Source organism: Hemicordylus capensis, chromosome 5, assembly GCF_027244095.1.
Source record: "Hemicordylus capensis ecotype Gifberg chromosome 5, rHemCap1.1.pri, whole genome shotgun sequence".
Lineage (NCBI taxonomy): Eukaryota > Metazoa > Chordata > Lepidosauria > Squamata > Cordylidae > Hemicordylus > Hemicordylus capensis.
In genome coordinates this window covers 43,350,709-43,371,290 of record NC_069661.1, presented here as the reverse complement: position 1 = coordinate 43,371,290, position 20,582 = coordinate 43,350,709, and the positions used below count along the sequence as shown (strand labels likewise).

General features: G+C 43.0%; 1 long non-coding RNA gene across 1 annotated transcript in view; it reads right to left on the bottom strand.

Annotated features, from left to right (window-relative positions):
• Positions 1-810: 810 nt before the first annotated feature.
• The window catches only part of LOC128326005 (uncharacterized), a 40,262-nt gene continuing 20,490 nt past the window's right edge, over positions 811-20,582 (bottom strand). The window contains exon 4 of the long non-coding RNA XR_008307794.1: positions 811-1,225. This is a non-coding gene — a long non-coding RNA (uncharacterized LOC128326005). The remainder of the gene's footprint in view (positions 1,226-20,582) is intronic.

Genomic DNA, 20,582 nt, shown 5'->3' with positions numbered 1-20,582 from the left:
TGAGACTGAAAATCCTATCATTCTTCAGGACAATTTTAAAGAAAAAGTAACTTAACAGAAAGAAAGAAGAGTTCTTTGTTGCCCCCGCCCTTTCCCATTATATTGGGTTTCTCGGTTTCAAGGGGTTTCGTGAGTTAATACATATTCAACATGTGGTGGTAGAAATGCAGAATGTATTAATTTTAGTTAGCTGTTTTGAATATATGTCAATGTGATTGAAAGGTCCTTGGCAATATTGAAATTGGTTGGAGGAATATGTCGTGTGACAGGGAGAGAGGATTAAAGAGAAATGGAAACGCCACGCTTTCAGTCAACAGACGAAAGCGGCTTTGTTATGCTTAAGGAGATGGGATTTAATTAGAAATTCTATCATTTCTTCTTCTTTCTTAAGTGTAAAGGAATGTAAAAATATTTGCAATGAATGGAAATGAAGGGTGTGGGGGTTTTTTCCTCCCCTTAACTTATAAAAAACTTCCTAGCAAGCAATTGTTTGCGAAGTTCTCCTTCTTGTTGCCACTCATTCTACACACTTGGCAAACTTTGAGTTGCTCTCCAAGACCATTTTCATAAGCAGGAACTGCTTTTTGTTTCCTCCGTAGGCTATTCCTTTTAACAACATGAATATGATTAGTATATAACCTGTTATATTTTAAATTTAATTCATAGCCCTTAAAGGTAAAGGTAAAGTGTGCCATCGAGTCGGTGTCAACTCCTGGCCACCACAGAGCCCTATGGTTGTCTTTGGTAGACTACAGGAAGGGTTTTCCATTGCCATCTCCCATGCAGTATGAGATGATGCCTTTCAGCATCTTCCTATATTGCTGCTGCCTGATATACAGTAGGTGTTTCCCATAGTCTGGAAACATACCAGCAAGGATTCGAACCGGCAACCTCTGGCTTGCTAGTCAAGTCATTTCCCCGCTGAGCCTTAGAACTGTTCAAAGGAACTTGCAGATATATACTTTCCTGTTCCTGTGAAGAGCAGTAATCTGACGGCTGCTCTATATTGTGACATGCTCCCCAGTGTCCTGAGCAGTGACAAGTCCAGGCGTGGTGCTCCTAGGTTTACAGTTTATCCTCAGTTTCACAGATCGTGGTTTCATGTATCCGTGGATGGATCTTAGAGACTCAGTTTCTTTATCCATAGCATGAAATATAGTGGTCGTAAATGACTTCTGATGTCCTTTCCAGCCACCATTTTGAAGTGCAGACCAGTTTTGTGCCTCTTTATTGTTAAAAAAAGATTAAAACAAAAATTAAGAGGATTGGGGAGGGGGGTATTCCTGGAGACTTTTCAACTCTTATTTCTGCTCCTCCCTGATTTTTTTTAGCATTTTTAAAAGCCCAAGGAACCTATTCCACAATCCCTATAGGGTTAAAGTCCTTATTCATGGTTTCATTATCCGTGGAAATGGGAGGGAACGGAATCCCTGTGAATAATGAGGGCTGCTTGTAGTTTCCTTTGGATAAGAGAGAGAACTCTGGAGACTGATGGTGGCTTTGCAATAACAGTTTATTTACAATATGCAAGTGGAGCATATTGCCTGCAAACAGACTCCTAAAGCAGGCATCAGGACTGTTAATCCTGTGCTGGATTCCCAAAGCAACTGTATAAACTCCTGCAGTCCCTCACATTACATCGCTTTTCAGTCCAGTTAATTTCATTCACACACACACATCTCTCTCCAACCCACCCCATTATCTTTACCCAAATAGAAAGTGAATCTGAATGTAAGACAGCTGGGTTAAAAGGTAGAGGCTACATATAGATAATACCTGTTAACAGTCAACTTCAGGGGGCATTGTGGTGGTGAAGGGAGGCTTTTGTCTCCATTGTAGTAGGGATTGAGCTGGTCTTGTGGAAGCAAGCATGAATTGCCCCCTTTGCTAAATGGAGTTTGCCTTGTTTTGCATTTGGATTGGTGACTGCATGCAAGTGCTGTTTGCAGTAGGATATTCCCCTTAGGGAATTGGGCTGTAAGTCAGTGGTAGAGCATCTGCTCTCCATGCAGAAGGTATGTAGAAGGTACCAGATTCAGTCCCTGGGCTGGCATCTCTGTGATAGGGCTGTGAGAGACTCCTGCCTGCAACTTTGTGGAAGCCGCTGCCAGTCTGTATAGGCAATGCCTTGCTAGATGGACCAGTGGTCTGACTTGTATAAGGCAGCTTCCTATACTCCTATGGTTCTGATCTGGATCACACAAACACCCAAGTTGCTGTTTCCCCTGGAAAGAAAGCCTTTATTCCTGCCAATGAAAGCTTGCCTTCCTCAGAAACCATGGTGAGGAGCATCAGGACCACTGTTGATCCTCCATGGTTCAGTTTACATGGTGGGAAGCCTTCTCACCATTCGACCAAACACCCGGGTGAGTGTATATGTTGGTGGAATGGGAGGGGGGCAGGCAAGCAGTTGGTACATGGCAGATTTTATTTATTTATTACTTATCTTGAAAAAGAAATCAGCTATCACCAACTACAACTTTAAAAATAATAATAAAAGGGAACAACAAAATAATCCATCAGAAAAAAGCCCTTCACAATTCCGTAACAAGAAGAAAAAGTGAACCACACCCTCTCAACAACAGCAAAAGACTAATACACCAATATTCAGCCAGCTCCAAAAGTCTCCTAGAAAAATAAGCCCGTGTAGGACATTAGAAGGTGAGGTGGCCTGGTGGTCCTCCCTGGGGAGGGCATTCCATAGATTTGCCGCCACAACTGAAAAGGCTCTGTTCCTTATAGATGCTCACTGCACTTCAGTCATCAGGGGGAGACAGAGCAGGGCCTCAGGTGTTGGAGAGAATGCCCGGGGAGGTGAGGTGACCATTCATGCTTGATATGAGAGAATGCCTCCTTGTTTGTTTGTTTGTTTGTTTGTTTGTTCTCTCCCTCCCCCCCCCAGTACTTATTCAGAGACCCTCATAAGGTAGGCTAGCTTCTTCCATACAAACATTTTGTGAAGTTCTTGAAGTTGTTTGGTATAGACCAGCATTCTTGATATTTGGCTCTTAGTATTCATGGCTTATAAGCATGCTATTGTTCTTTGTTAGAATTACTTTCAATCTTTACATTCCAATTTACAAAAACATAAATCCAGCTCCTGCTACACCCTGTTAAAGGATCTGGGTCATCTAACTAGAAAACTTGCCACTTCGGGATGTTATCTGTGAGATTGCATTTTGATGAATCTGAATGTGTTAAGCTTCTATTTTTCCTTAAAACACCTCAGCAGTTCTTAGCTGTCATAAATCAGATACCTGCAATCTCCTTAAATAGCACAGATATATTAATATCTTTCCACCAACTAGTTGTTCTATAGAAACATACATAAGTAATCATTATTTTAAAATAAACTGTTTCTCCAATCCTAAACAATCAAAAAAGGAAATAAAATATACTGTATGAAAACATGACTTAAGGATAGCAATTCATATTTGGTTTTACCAGTGGGACATCCTGGAGAGACCCCCGACCCCGGGAGGCTGTTTGCAGCCTCCTGGTCAGGGGTCTACTCATGTGTCGTGTGCCACAGCTCATGTGGTGCACTCGTTCCATTAACCTCATTTAAGGGGAGGGTGTTTTAGGTGTGCTAGCTGCCTTGGGAGCACCGGCCTCGACCACGAGCCCAGTGGTTCCCACGATCAACAGAAAGGAGGCTAAGCTCCCTTAGCCCACTTTCCATTGATCGTGGGAATAGCCTCTAAGCCTATTCTCACGCATGGTGGAAACCGGGCTAAGGGAGCCCAGCCCGACTTCCACTGTGCATGTGAACCGCCAGGCGCATGCTCTGCTAACCCTGTTTGTTTGATCGTGTGTTGTGCTGCAGCGACTCATGAGTAGCCCCCTGACTGGGAGCTCCCAAGAATTCCCCACAAACTCGCACGGGGCATGCAGGGACTTCCGAGGGCTGGGAGGCCCCCAATACCCACTGCCCCAACAGGGTCCATGACGGAGCCAGTAATCGTGTGGGCGCTGATCCAGCTGCCCAGGGTGAGCTGCTTGCTGGTATGTGGGGAGAGCGGGTCAAGCCCACTCTCCCCGCAAAACCCTCTTAGGCTCTCCACACTTACTGTTCTAATCAGTTTTGGGGCATAGAATTAGTAACTGAGTAGCTTTCATGAATTAGTGAGTACAAAACAAAAAATATTTTTTTTTACCTCTAGCATATACAGAAGAAACACTTCTCATTGTTTAGTCACAGGAAAGTATAACACATATTTGAGGTGACATGGTTGTTTTCTCATTTATATAATGTTTCTAGTGTCAAGGGGCCTCAGAATGGATGAAAATATATTCATGCCTATTTTTCATACAAGAATTCTGTTAAGTATGTCAATGATTTTATGTGCACCATTATGAGAATGCAATTCTTTTGTAACCAAAGAAACACTTGTTTCAAAATTCAGAATGCTTTAGAAGCTGCTATTTATCTGTTCATATAAACTGACATGTAAATCCTGGGTGTAGAAAGCTCAGATATGAACATATATGGAGCTGCCATGTACTGAGTCAGAACATTGCACCATTTGTCTCAGTATTGTCTAGAATTCTTTAGACCAGGCGTTCCTAGTCCTGGGTTCCAAGATGATGAGAAGCTGAACTACAACTTCTGTAATTCCTACTTGCCTTCAGCTGTTGTGGCTGGGACGATGGATGTTGTAGTCATCCAACTTCTTTGGCACCTCTGCTTTAGATAACACAGTATTAACATAGGAAGCTGTCTTATATCGAGTCAGACCATTGGTCCATCTAGCTTAGTATTGTCTACACTGATTGGCAGCAATCTTTCCCAGCTGTAACTGGAGATGCCAGGGACTGAACCTGGGAGGCTCTGCATGCTGTTGCTCTGCTACTCATCTATGGCCCCAGTCCCCAGTGTGGTCTTGTATAAAGTGCAAGGCAGTAGATCACCAGGGTTTCACTGAAACAGTGCTCGAACCAATTGTTTTGATGGAACAAAACCCAAAACATTTTGAGTGTTCCGGCTATAGTGAACAAGAGGGAAATGCAAAACACCCAATTATTCCCAATGGGTAGCTCCTACAGACACCAAAGTGGGTTGGGTGGTAAGGCATGATGGGTGCTACCTACCACTCAACCCACAAAAGAAATAGGCAGGCAGGTCATTTTAAACAAAATTCTTAACCTTTTCCCCAAATCTCCATAGGATAAAAAGCAGGCAATGTTTAACAAATGTTTAACCTGTCCCCAAACCTAGAATTCCCTGCCAGCCACAATGCTGGATTCTGGGTCAGTGATTCTTTTTTGGTGAGTCTCAAGGCCAGACATGAAGCTCATCACAGCAATCACCAAGAAAAATTACACACACAGAGAGAGCACTGCCACTGTCCATTTCCTGCAACAACACTATCTTACAAACAAGCCAAACCACAATTTCAGTGGGGGCCAGTTGCCCATTACAATGCTTGATTTACATGATAAGTCAACCAAGAAGCAGGGATATAAGACAATCAGGAGCCAGGGCCAGAAAACCAGTCAGCAAGGGGAAAAACAGCCCTCCAAAATGACACTCAAAACATTGAAACACTTCAACTTGAAATGGGGTTGTTTTGAGCTGAGCTCCAAACAGGCCATTTATTTAAAGGACATTTTGTTTTGAGCTCAAAACACTCACAGCACCCCATTTTGACATTTTGTTTTGGGAAATTGGAGGAGCTTCCTCCCTCAACTCCGGCATGATTGGGTGTGAGGGCTGCCCTTCAGTAAAGAAGGAAGCCCGCACAGCCAGCTCTCCCTCCTCTCTGCAGTCTCAGTGACTGCAGAGAGATCACTCTCCAGTACATCCAAATTCGGACCGGAGAGCAGGGGGAGGGGGGCATGGAACCGCAGGTGCATTGGAACCGCTGTTCCACGTTACATGTGAATGTGGCCTCTGTGTGTCTTAACAGTACACACTTCAGGTACAAACATCATATTCATGAATCTTGGATTCATAACAGGTTCAAGTTCATTAACTGTTCCTCTTTAAACTTATTTTACTCAGAACCCACTTTGGTTCTCATTCCTTCCATCCCTCTTACTAAACTATCTGACAGCTTCACTTTATGAAGCTGCAGCTCCAGCCAACATCCTCTAACTGAATTCCAACTGTTGTAACTGCTCTCCCCACTGGGGGTTTCCCAGACTCGGCTGCAGGGCTTGTCTCTGCCAACTACACATGTGACCTATCCCCTTCATATCTAGATATCTCTAAACAGTTTATACTAAAACCTCAAGGCATTACACTGACATTTAACAGAGATCCTCCACCCGAGATCAAATCACCATAAAATGCTGTGTTAGCACAGTGCCAATAAAACCCAATGAAATCTGGGTTCTTACAATTGGAGCGTGCACACCACAGGAATCTCCCAATTTCCCTTCTGCTGGGTTTGCTGTGATCATAAAAACGTGCCCCATGCCAGAAAACACAACCAATTTGTTATCAGTTGCAACAGCAGTAATATAAAGGCCAGAAGGCGATGTGAAGCGCATAAGAGCTAACCATTGGGAAAGCTGTTCCTAGCTTCATACAACATTTATTTGTTCATTAAAATGATTGTATTACTATTTGATTTATTCTAATTTTGTGCATACTTCTTTAAAATAGTTCTTATAACATTTACCCAGTGTTTGCCATGGCATTGTTGCCATATGTGGCACCTTATTGCTCCTGTGTCTTTAGCCCCAGGCAACTTATGAAAGGGTAGTGTGAGAATAGGTGATTTGCACAGGAACTGTGTTTGATGGCTAGTTCGTTTCACAAATGGGATGACATTAATGTTAATGTGCCTAATGCAATTTTTTTTAACAGATTCACAACAGAAAGTGTGAGCAAATAAAGAACTCTTACATCTACTAACAATCTGTTAAATCAAAGCTGTTTACTGAGTTATAGCATGATTACAAAAAGACCTAGAATTAATGAAATGGGTATTTAAAAGAGTTCTCTCTTTGTTTTCAGCAAAGAATGATATACAGTTGCTTTCAGTAAAGGTTTCTTGAACCAGGTTTGAGTTCCAACAAATGTTTAGAGCCACAGTGTGAAGCCGTAAAGGAAGGTGCTTTATAATGGTGGTAATGGAGTTGCTGCTACAATCTAACTGCAGTCCTGCCAAAAGGAAACCTGTAATAACCCCAAATCTCAGCTAGTTCTTGATACTAGAAGGGCATGATTCTAAAGACAGAAGGTTGGCTGCAAAGAACTGTGAGTGGAAGAGAAACAGCTACTAGTGCTGCTCTTCCATTGACATGCCAAGCACGTGCAGAAGAGATTGTGCAGTGCTAAAATAGGTAGTTACAACAGTAGGTTTCATACTTCTGCTTGCAGAAGAGCTTGGCTTTGGATTTAGAGCTAAACTGTGAAGAGGTAGCTGCCCATGTTTGTGCCACAAGATGTGGTTATGACTGCCAGCTTCGATGGCTTTAAAAGGGGCATATACAAATTATTGGAGAGCAATTCTATCAGGCTACTAGTTTTGATGCCTTTAGGCTACCTCCAGGTTCAGAGGCAGGAGGACTCTAAAAATCTGTTGCAGGAGAGCCATGGCAGGAGAAGGAGTATGCCTTCATCTACTGCTTGTGAGCTCCCAAGAGACATCTGATGTGCCACTGTGGGAATCAGGATTCTAGATTAGATAGCAGGCCTGTGCAAGAAAGAAAAAATCAGATCAGATCCAATGGGGTCCGATTCGATACGTATCAGAATCAGATTTTTTAAAAAGGTTTTAAAGGTCTGATAAGGTGTTCTTGTGCAAAAACACCTTTTTGGTTTGACAAAATGGTGTTCTTGTGTAAGAACATCATTTTATCAAACCTAAAGAAATAATTAAAAATCAATGCACAGACCAATCTACTTAAAATTCAATACAGAAAGTCCTGTCATGCTGAGCTATATGTGTACCAAATATCAGGGCTCTGTGCCCAGCCATTCCCATTTTCTGATTATTTCTCTTGTCCCATATATGTCTATGGGGATTTTTGCCTGATTTTTTAAAAAAATGATAATGGTTTGGCAAGGTGTTCTTGCACAAGAGCACCATTTTGTTGAACCAAAATTTGTACAAAAACACCTTATCTTGTACAAAAACACATTGTCAAACCTAAAACAAAAACCAAAAATATTCAGGGATGATAATCCTAGCTGCTGCTATTTGAGAGGAGAGACTGTTCCATGCTCTGGAACAGGGGTAAATGCAGGTGCATGCAGGCAGGAAGATGGCAGAAGATTGTATCCATTTTTCAAACAGGCATTGGGGGAAAAATGCTTTAACTGCTGAAAGATGCCAACCACGTCTGAGTATCAGCAGTTTGACGAGATTTTTTGGCAATTTTTTGTGGGTTTTTTTGTTATTTTGGGGGGTCAGTGGGTGATTTGGGGGGCGGGGTCAGTGGGTGATTTGAGGGTCAGGGAGATTTTTGGAGGTCAGGGGTGCTTTTTGAGGGTTCCCCTTCACTCCTCTTACTGACGTGGTGATTTGGGGGGATTTAGAGGGATTTCCCCCAATTTTTTAACTGTGTTATGTGGTCCCTAACCTTCTGTTTTTCATTGATTTCAATGGCTTGCCAACCTTCAGAATGAGAAAGGGCACGTCTGGATTCAACCCAAAGTAATAATTTTTAAAAAGGAAATGATTGAGCTGTACTCCTATGAAAGATTTAGAGCAAAGGGACCTATAAAATGGAATTGTAGAATAAAGATTTTACAAGTTCTGGTGGACCTGAAAGATTGACCCTCTGTTTGGGATGCAATACAGTTTTTGCACTGGACAGGGGATGCAGTGTAGTAGCAGTTACTTCTTTTGCACAAAAGTCTAAGAACTGTTTTGATCCTGGTGTTGTTAATAGATAAGCATTTGTGATTGATTTACACGCTCTCATGACTTGGCAAACACATTTTGAATTTGGATGCCAAAGTCATTTTTTTTGGTAGATAAAGCCAATACATATTCTCATGTGACACATATTGGTTTTACTGTCTTATATTTCTCACCACTGGATTTTTTCTCCTAAAAGAGAACTACCTTTTATTAGACCAGGTTTTTTTCCCCTGTACAAGCCCTCAAGCTTTGTGGAACTCTATTTATTGCTTTGGTATAAGAGAGAGAGAGAGAGAGAGGCCAAGAAATCAAGAAAGTACTAGGGCTGAGTTCTCATGCTCTCAATTTCACTCTAGCTTTTTTTTTTTTAAAAATGGTCCAATTTCTTCAACTTATGTTCAGTTCAGTTGTTCAAGCTGTGTGGTTCTGTGGTGGTGCCTTTTTATTTATTTATTTCTAATCACCTCAACTACCTCTCTGCTTTGGTACTAAAGGCAGTGTGTAGTTTAAATATTTCACTTGAAATCTGAAAACACTTCAATAAAACATAAGAATGGAAAGCACCATCACTGAAAGCAGCAATGGATAGAATACTGCATTTTGTCAGGTGGAAGTTGTAAAAACTTAGGCAAGCAAAAGGGTTTTTAACCTATTGCTAAAAATTACATGGGAATGGAGGTCTGGTCTTGTGCCAAAATTGTGGCACCATCACTGAGTGCCAGAAGACCTAAGTTGGAGGTGGAATAGTACAGGATCAATAATTCACCATCTGATCTCAGCATACCTTATGGTATTTAGTGATGTCTATAATTCATATGTGATGATATATATAATGGCATTCCAGATGCATACCTGCCAACTGCCACATTTCTCCCGGGATAGCCATGGTTTTGGTTTTGGTTCCGGGCCTTACAGGGAGGCCTGCAAAAATCCAATTTTCTCCCCCGCCTCCTCCTCCCTCCTGGCCTGGCCTCCTCCTTCCCTCTCCAGCTCTGTCTCCCAAAGAAATTCTGGATTATTTCTTTATTTTATTTTAACAAATTTCTATACTGCTCCAAACGTACGTCTCTAGATGGCTTCCAGATCTCGTAAGTATTGCAAAAGTCTGAAGTCCCCTCTCATAAGACTTCTGATGAGATCCAGGATATTGGCCTGAGGCAGAGCTGGAGGAGTGAGGAGGAGGTGGTAGGAGGTGGGAGGCTCTGGGAATGGGCAGCCTAGAACCTCCTTTTGGCCCTATAAAACCTGTGCCCACAAGGTGCACTGCATTTGAGTGTGCAAAGATTCTGAGAGGGAGAGAGCGGTTACTTGATTTCTTCAGTTTTCTGGGCCCAGGTTCTTTTGAGAGAGTGCTGACCTTGCTTTTCAGTTCTATTTCTCCTATATTCCTGGCAGAATAGGGTACAATTTCATTTGAGAGCACATTTGCTTTTCAGAACTATTTCTTCTCCAATTTAGTCCATATAGGATCTGATTTCACAGACTGCTTTTCAGAGCTATCTCCAGTTTATACAGAATAGGGTCTGAGCACAGACTTTGCTTTTCAGGGCTATTTCTCCAGTTCATAGTCTCTGTGGAATAGGCTCTGATTTCATTGGAGAGAGCATTTGTTTTTCAAAACTGTTCTCAGGCTTATATTATAATCCCTACAGGGTCTGATTTCATGAGAAAGAGCAATGACTTTGCTTCGGAGCTATTTCTTCAGTTTTGCCACCTGTACCTCTGGTTTTGAGGTGCCAGCATTATATCTGGATGCTGGCACAGCAGTTTCTCCCTTCAGCAACTGGAGTTGAGGGAGGAAGCTCCTCCATCACTCTGGCTGCTGCTGGGGCTGTCCTTCAATAATGAAGGAAGCCCCAGCAGCCAGTTCCCCCTCCTCTCTGCAGTCAGCGAGACTGCAGAGAGATAGCTCTCCATTTTATCCAAATTCGGATGGGAGAGTGAGGGAAGGGGTGTGTAGAACTGTAGGTCCATTGGACCTGCAGTTCTGCGTTACATCTGAAGGCAGCCATCATGCAGACCTTTTAGGATATTTCATTAAAGCAGTGGTCATATTTGAACACAAAGGTGATGTATTGTCTCTTGATATCAGCACAAAAGACTTTCAGAGGTAAGGCCAAGTCTTGTTTATAGGCATTGCTGTATCACAGCTGATCAAAAAGCAAGATCTTTTACCTGAGGACCCCGAGAGCCAGCTCTGTGATCGGAGGGAGGAGGCACTCGTGATGGGCCAGGAGGAGGGCTTGGTGCAGGAGGCAGAGCAGAGTAACGAATCCCAGGAGGAACTCTTGCTGCCCGTGTTATCTCCTGTGGCACGCAGGTGTGAGAAGCGGCATGATCAAGTCAGGGAGTTGAGATGCAGCAGTTGCTTGCAGCATGCATGAGACTGATTGAGGGCAGCTGACTGGGCGGAGCGCTGATTGATTCCAGCTGGCAACCGGCTATAAATTCTGCAGCTTGACTTGGGATGGGCTGGTGGAGACAACTCATCCACAGCCTCGATACCTCCCTTTGTGACGCCTTGGACTTGGGACCTTGGGGATCTGGTGAGCAACCATGGTTGCAGGGAATATGGATTGGACTTGGTACTCTTCTCTTGTGCTTCTTTACAGATGCTGGATGGAACCTTTTTCCTACCTGGAGGATATCTCTTCGCCTGCCACTACAACATAAATTACAGATGGCTTATTGACTGTGGTGGGTTTACAACATTCTGTGCAGAGACTAGGAGACATTATCAGAACATACTGCTGTATATGAAGACAAAATTCCCATTTAATGATACTGAAGGCAGCAGTTGTGCTTGATCCTATAGGGAGAGAAAATCTGAGCTCCTCGCTGATAGAGATTCTTCAGGAGGAATTCCCCAATGTATTTCTTTATTATTTATTTAATTATCATATTTCTGTATCTCCTGATATGTACATCTCTAGGTGGAGTACAAAATTTTAAATATTTAGAAGTTACAGATTAAAATACATGACAATAAAAACAATAGAATAAAATAGATATTAAAACAAGTTTTTTAAATTATTAAAATTAATTCTAGTTAAAAGCCTGCGAAAAAAAGGACAGGGTTGAGGTTCTTTCTGAAAACAAGCAGAGAAGGAGATGCTCTTATTTCAGTAGGGATCATATTCCAGAGCCCTGGGGCAGCTACAGAGAAAGCCCGGTCATGGGTCACCACCAAACCGGTGGCATCTGTAACCAGACCTCTCCAGAAGATCGTAACAGGTGACAGGGTTTATGACAAAGGAGGCGCTCTCTTAAATAGCCTGGACCTAAGCCTTTAAGGGCTTTATAGGTAAGAACCAGCACTTTGTATTTTGCACAGAAACATATCAGCAGTCAGTGCAGTCCTTTCAAAACTGGTGTTATGTGGTCCCTTCGTGTTGTCTCAGAGACCAATCTGGCTGCTGCATTCTGTACCAATTGTAGTTTCTGGACTAGGTACAAAGGCAGCCCTGCATAAAGCACATTACAGTAGTCAAGCCTGGAGGTTACCAGCATATGTACCACTGTTTTAAGGTCATTCACCTCTAAAAATGGACGGAGCTGACGTATCAGCCGAAGCTGACAACAAGCGCTCCTAGCCACCGCCTCAACCTGAGAAACCAGGGAGAGCTTTGGGTCCAGTAGCACTCCCAAGCTATCTACCTGATTGTTTAGGGGGAGTGTAACCCCATCCAGAACAGGCAGCTCAAAACATCTCTTGGGTCCTGTACCCCCACAGTCAGTACCTCCAACTTGCCAGAGAACAGAGAAAATGCTCTCTGTATGGAATTCATGCAGTGCCAGTGTTTCACAGAGATATCTGCCATGGCTCCAGAGGAAGTCAGGTGTTACCAGAACTTCCCCAGAGTGCTGGATAGATGGTCTGAGTGTGCTTTTGGCTTAGTGTGGGGAATTAGTTTGGTTAGAGGGAGCAGTTTGGTTCCAGTATCAAATTTGAGCAAGTTTGATGTCTTGGAAAAGACGAGGAGGCAGAAATACAGTTCAAAAGTTTTATTAAGAGGTAGAATGGGGGCAAATGTTTAGTTCTGCAGGGCAATAAATCTTAGTTGCTATTCCAGGCAAAAGTATGGCTTAGCAGCAATTTAGCTAATCAGTTTTCTCTCTAATTTTATTCATCTCTGTGTAGAATGAGTTTTGTTCTGGGTGGTAGTATCAAGGCGGGGTGTGTGCATGTGCATTCAGAGTGGGGCCTTCCTGATTCAACTTGAGTGGAATCTAAATTTAACTGACTGGACATCAAAAATGGTGTGAGCGCAAGCACATGCACATGCCTAAGAGGGAACACTGGTCCTAATCATCGATCAATCGGCTTGACTGAGGTGCTTGACCAGAGCTTGGCTTAAGGCGTGCCATGGAAAGTGATTGAAAGCAGGGAGGCAGGGGCGGGGTGCAAGGAGGCTTAGAAGGGCAAGAGGTTAGTTTACCTAGCCTTCCCCTTTAACTTGCTGTGTTTATTGCACGCTGGCAGAACTCTCCTCATGAGGAACAGGCAGGAAAGTGGGGAAGAGAAGCGAAGAGCAAAGGGCTACCACTCACTTCTATGAGAGTCCATAGGAGAGTGATCCAAACAGATTTAGTGACCATGTGCTTTGGCTAGAAGTATATAGTTATTCAGAGTTGTGAGGAGATTGACGCAGGTTCTCTCCACTCTGAAATTAGATCTGAATTTTTCATTCTCTCGCTGTGATGCTTTTAACAACTTTTTTGCAGATAAAATCTCTAGCATTCGAGCCAACTTGGAAACCACAGTTATGGTGGGGTCATTTGTAGAGGTATACAGTAACTCCTCTGGCTTAATTTTGAATGGATCAGTTTCAATTTGTGATTCTTGAGGATATGGACAAGATCCTTAAGAACATAAGAACAGCCCTGCTGGATCAGGCCCAAGGCCCATCAAGTCCAGCATCCTGTTTCGCATAGTGGCCCACCAGATGCCGACAGAAACCTACAGGCAGGAGTTGAGGGCATGCCCTCTCTCCTGCTGTTACTCCCCTGCAACTGGTACTCAGAGGCATCCTGCCTTTTAGGCTGGAGGTGGCCCACAGCCCTCCGACTAGTAGCCGTTGATAGTCCTCTCCTCCATGAAGTTATCCAAACTCCTCTTTAAGCCATCCAGGTTGTTGGCTGTCACCACATCTTGTGGCAGAGAATTTGACAAGTTGATTATATGTTGTGTGAAAAAAATACTTCCGTTTGATGGTTCTAAATTTCCTGGCAATCAATTTCATGGGATGACCCCTGGTTCTAGTGTTATGTGAGAGGGAGAAGAATTTCTCTCTATCCACTTTCTCAACACCATGCATGATTTTATAGACTTGTATCATGTCTCCCCGCAGTTGTCTTTTTTCTCAACTAAATAGCCCCAGATATTGTAGCCTTGCCTCATAAGAAAGGTGCTCTAGGCCCCTGATCATCTTGATTGCCTTCTTCTGCACCTTTTCCAGTTCTACAATGTTCTTTTTAGATGTGGTGACCAGAATTGTACGCAGTACTCCAGCCGCACTATCGTTTTGTATAAAGGCATGATAATATTAGCAGTTTTATTTTCAATCCCCTTCCTAATGATCCCTAGCATTGGCCTTTTTGAATTGGAATTGGCCTTTTCCACAGTTGCTGCACATTGAGTCAACACTTTGAATGATCTGTCCACCACAACCCCAAGATCCTTCTCCTGGTCAGTCACCGACAGCTCAGATCCCATCAGCGTATACTTGAAGTTGGGGTTTTTCGTCCCAATGTGCTTCGCTTTACACTTGCCAACATTAAACCACATTTGCTATTTTGTTGCCCACACACCTAGTTGGGAGAGATCTTTTTGAAGCTCCTCACAATCCATTTTGGATTTCACTACCCAAAAGAGTTTGGTATCATCTGCAAATTTGGCCGCCTCGCTGCTTACCCCTGCTTCTAGATCATTTATGAATAAATTAAAAAGCACTGGTCCCAGTACAGATCCCTGGGGGACCCCATTTCTTACTTCCCTCCATTGTGAAAACTCTCCATTTATACCTACCCTCTGTTTCCTGTCTTTCAACCAGTTAGCAATCCACACATGTACTTGTCCCCTTATCCCATGACTGCTAAGTTTCCTCAGGAGTCTTTGATGAGGAACTTTGTCAAAAGGTTTTTGGAAGTCCAGGTAGACTATGTCAACTGGATCACCTTGATCCACACACTCGTTGACACTCTCAAAGAAGTCCAAAAGGTTTGTGAGGCATTATTTACCTTTGCAGAAGTCATGCTGGTTCTCTCGCAGCAGGGCATGTTCTTCTATGTGCTTTACAGTTTTGTCCTTGAGGATACTTTCCATCAATTTGCCTGGAATGGATGTTAAGCTTACTGGCCTGTAATTGCCCCGGATCCCTTTCTGAAAATTGGTGTTACATTTGCTACTCTCCAGTCCTCCGGTACAGAGCCTGATTGCAGGGATAAGTTATATATTTTAGCAAGGAGGTCAGCAATTTTTTATTTGAATTATTTGAGGACTCAGATGGATGCCATCCAGCCCAGGTGATTTGCTAGTTTTCAGTTTTTCCAGACAGTTTAGAACATAATCTCTTGTCACTTCTATCTGACTCAATTCTTTAGCCTCCATCTCCAAAAAGCCTGTTGCAGGAACAGGTATATGCTCAATATCCTCTGCCATGAAGACAGATGCAAAGAACTCACTAGTCCACTACCACTTGTCCTTTGGACCCATGTCCAACATGGATTATAACATCTAGCAGGGAGGCTGTTAGAGATGGCCTAGTTGACATCATAAATGCCTTGCTGAGGGAGGGCAGGATGCCTCCGTGTTTGAAGGAAGCAATAGTGAGACCTTTGCTTAAGAAGTCTGTCCTAGAGCCCTCAGTGATGGATAATTATAGACCGGTCTCCAACCTCCCTTGGGAGAGCAAGATAATTGAGAGGGTGGTGGCTGATGATCTCCAGGCAGTTTTGGAAGACACTGATTATCTAGATCAGGGCTGCTCAACTTCAGCCCTCCTGCAGATGTTGGCCTATAACTCCTATAATCCCTGGCTATTTGCCATTGTTGCTGGGGATTATGGGAGTTGTAGTCCAAAAACAGCTGGGGAACCTAAGTTGAGCAGACATGGTCTAAATCTATTTCAGTCTGGCTTTAGAGCAGGCTATGGGGTGGAGACAGCCTTGGTCAGCCTGATGGATGATCTCTACCAGGGAATGGGCAGAGGAAGTGTGACTCTGTTGGTTCTTTTGGACCCTTCTGCAGCTTTCAACACTATCGACCATAGTATCCTTCTGGATCATCTGGGGGATTTGGGAATGGGAGGCACTGCTTTGCAGTGGTTCCGTTCCTATCTCTCGGGTAGATTCCATATTGTGTCACTCAGAGATAGTTGCTCTCTGAAATGAGAGCCATTGTATACTGTCCCTCAGGACTTCATCTTATCTCCAATGCTTTTTAACTTTTATAGTACTGCTTGGTGAGATAATCAGGCAATTTAGAGCAGGGTGTTATCAATATGCCGATGACACCCAAATCTATTTCATCATCATCATCATCATCATCATCATCATCATCAGGAAATGGCATAACCTCCCTAAATGCCTGCATAGAGGTAGTAATGGACTGGATGAGGAAAAATAAATTGAAGCCGAATCAAAGCAAGATGTAGGTACTCATGGTAAGGGGCCATACTTCGAGGGGCGTGATAAATCTTCCTGTTCTGGATGAGGTCACACTCCCCCCAAAGGAACAGGTACATAGCTTGGAAGTGCTTCAGGACCCAGGCCTCACTCTGGTTTCTCAGGTTGAGATTATGGCCAGGAGCGCTTTCTATCAACTTTGGTTGATATAACAGCTGCGTCCATTTCTTGAAGATAGTGATCTCAGAACTGTGGTGCACTGTCTGGTAACCTCTAGACTCGACTACTGCAATGCATTCTGTGTGGGGCTGCCTTTGTATGTAGTTTAGAAACTTTCATTGGTTCAAAATGCAGTGGCTAGAGTGGTCTCCGGGGTGTCTTGGAGAGACCATATCACACCTGTTTTAAAGCAATTGCATTGGCTACCAATAGGTTTCCAGGCAAGATTCAAAGTGCTGCTGATTACCTTTAAAGCCCTAAAAGGCTTAAGGCCAGGTTACCTAGGAAAGTGCCTTCTTCTGCATGAACCCCACCGCACATTAAGATAATCACTGAGATAACTGAGAGAGGTCCATCTCAGTATGCCGCTGGCTTGTCTGGCAGTGACTTGGGAGCAGGTCTTCTCTGAAATCATTCCTAGTTTGTGGAATGTGCTCCCTATAGATATTCATGGTTTAACATATTTGCCAGCCTTCAAAAGAGCCCTTAAGATACTTTTTTTTGGGGGGGGGGCAGGCTTTTAATAATCTCTGAATGTTATAAATTTCTAAATTGCTGTTTTTAACAGATTGTTTTATTTTGTTTTTCTTGTGTTTATTTTTGTGAACTGCCTTGAGCCTTTGGATTCAAGAGATATAAATTTGGATTCAAGAGATTTTTAAATTTTAATGTGTGTTAACGTGTTTTTATCTAATTATTATCTTATGGGTTCTTAAACTGTTTTATTGTTTAATTGTTTTATGGCATTTTATATTTTAATTGTTGATTGATTTTAACTGTATTTATTTGTAAACCGCCCTGACCCAATTTTGGAAGGGTGGAATAAAAACTAACTAACTAACTAAATAAATAAAAAATATATAAAGTAATTACATAAATAAAATGAATAAATAATATATACTTTGAGACATGCCCTGAGGCAGTTTCCAAGCCATTCTGATTACCCAGTGGATGGCAGATTTCATGAAAGACAAAGAAATCTATTGCCTCTCGAACTTTATCACTCTGAGGTTAGCTTGCCCAACAAAGGCAGGAAGGAGCTATGTAAATGTGATGTAAGTGGTGAATAGGGCTGTACGTGGTTAACTATCTTGAGGCCAGGTGTGGAATGATTACAATCTATAGTTTTTATGGGCTGCTCCACTAAGTCCTTGCCAGCTGATCTGTTAATTCAAAATGGGTTTGGGAAATGTGCCATCTTATCTGCATTACTCCCAAGAGTGCTTCACTGTTATCTCTTTTTTTTAACATGAGGAGATCCCTCCTATCTGTGAGTTGCCTTTGAAGTAGGGTCTGTATAGCCTGATGGTCTTGGTCTGCCTTGATAGTTTAGATCAGAAGGCATACTACCAGCATAACCTGTGCCATCAACCTGCTTTGGGCCAAGAGTCAAGTTCTTTTGACTAGGTTAAGTAAAGTGGGTAGTAGGATCATGGGCCAATGATCCAGTGTAAATTAGATATTTGGATAGAGGGGTGATCTCTGTGCTACCCCAAATATGTCTTGCTGGCAACACAGGATCAATCATTTTTGGCAGCATCTATCCAAAGTACAAAATCCAGCTACTGGACAGCCACTGTTTCAAGCTCTCTCTCAATTTGCAAAGTATCTGCTATTCATTCCACACAGTAATGCTTTCTGTGAAGGAAACTTTAACATGCTAAATAAGAATACAACGATTGCAGGAAGCTTGAATACTCTCCTGGAGTTTGGGGTGAGTTTCAAGGAGGAAATAGGAACACAGGAAGATGCCATATACTGAGTCAGACCATTGTTCTATCTAGCTCAGTAGTGTCTTCACAGATCGGCAGCAGCTTCTTCGAGGTTGCAGGCAGTTGAGGTGTGCATGGAACCACACCTCCGTGGTCCGGCACTAGGGAGAGGGGCTCTTTAAGGGCAGGTGAGGGTGTACAGGCTTTCTGAAGCCTTTTGCCAAGGAACGAGGGAAGGAACGTTCCTTTTGCCAAGGAACGAAGTACCCTGCTGCCCCAAATGCGTTACAAAACAGGAGCGCCAGTGGGGGGGAAGTGGCAAGGGGTAAGTACACCCTCCCCTGCCCTTAAAGGTCCACCCCTTGGCACCGAACTGGCCCCAGCCTTAAGAATGGCTCCTGGACTAATCCTTGCACATCCCTAGCAGGCAGGAATCTCTCTCAGCCCTATCTTGGAGAAGCTGGGGAGGGAACTTGAAACTTTCTGCTCTTCCTGGAGTGGCTCCATCCCCTCTGAGGGGAGTATCTTACAGTGCTCACACTTCTAGTCTCCCTTTCATATGCAACCAGGGCAGACCCTGCTTTGCTACGGGGACAAGTCATGCTTGCTACCACAAGACCAGCTCTCCACTCTTGGAAAGAAGAAAGGGCTTCTGAAGGGTTTAGCGAGGGAACATTTTGTTAGCTTACTTTTGTTAGATTTCATTCTTTTTGTGCTATTGCAAATCCTTACAACTGGTTTATTGTGTTTTTATCTGTAACATAACAAGCTAAGAGCAATGCTAACCTGAGCCCTTTATCTAGGGCTCTGTAGAAGTCTCTGTACCCTGTAAAGGTGCTTTAAAAAGTTTACTGCAATTGGGGGTGCTCCTTGAATTATCTTTGCAACTGGGTAACCACGATTTTAAAGTGTACCACTCCCACTATCAACTGGAATGCTTTTTGAAGTATTCTTGCAAGACTGAGTGTTTCTGTTACCTGTAACTGAAGCTGCTAGAGCCTCAGACTGAAGCAGTCTGTAGTCTTTTGAATAAAGTTTTTTCTTTTTATTCTTTGTAATTTCACCAGCCTCTGAGTGGATTTTTAACTCAGGAAAAAGGGGTTTTACTCTGGTGCAGACACACCTCAAGGTCAATTATTCAGCAGCCTACCAAGTTTTCTCACTGCGTGTAGGCTACACGCGGGAGGTTTTTGTATTTTTCCATTTGGTAAAAGAAAGAGAGTCTCTCTGGACACTTACCCAAATCCAGGGAGGAGTTAAACTCTGCAATTAGGGTATGGTGGCAGTGATGACCAAGAAACGGTTAAGTTTTAAAGGAATAGCCTTTGTTGAGCAAACATGGAGGAAATGAATCAGCATTTTCTTTCCCCTATGCAGACTTGCTCTGAGACAAAGGCTGGGCTTAAATCTGCCATTCTCTAGTTGCTGTATTCACTACACCTGCACAACGGGGGTATGTGAAATTCTTTTGCACATCTTTGGCCCTCCAGGATGGTTTGATAAATCTCCCATCATTCCCAGTCACAGTGACCAATAGTCAGAGATTATGGGAGCTGTAGTCTACCAACCATTGGAGGGGCGAAGCTGCACCATTGGGTTACAGTGCCCCACGTGTGTGCATACAGTAATGCTGTAGTGTTTGTTTTTCCTTTGATATAAGTTGAATCCAAAGTACTTCAATCCCAGTTATATTGACTAGAAAAGGAGTAAACAAAAATGATGTATGTACATTTGACTGTATCTTGTATTATTTCGGATGAAGAAAAATGACTGTACTGAATAGGGACACGTTCTTCTGAGAAATCCATCTTGTAGACTCTGAAAACGCAGTCTCGTGTCCTCTAAAAATGTGTCTTAGCATACGGCTGCTGTTTTCTTCAACCTAATAATTCTTTCTTTTCTATGGGCTATATGATACAGGTTATATGCATGACCCTGAAGTTCCCAAATGAAAGCAGTTACACAAGTTATGCAGAATACAAAGGCAGAGTAAGATGGCAGTGTTTCTGGGCTGTACTGCTGTGGATTGCAAGTAGCAAGCTGCAATTCTGAATAATCCTCCATTTAAAAAACAAACAACTGCATGTAAAAAAAGCACACTGGGGGGAAAGGTGTAGCATCTTCTAATGACCTTATGGCCTGGCATGCTGGGAGGGTATTCAGCTCCCCCACCCCTTTCTTTCCTTTCATGGTATAGCATTGGGGG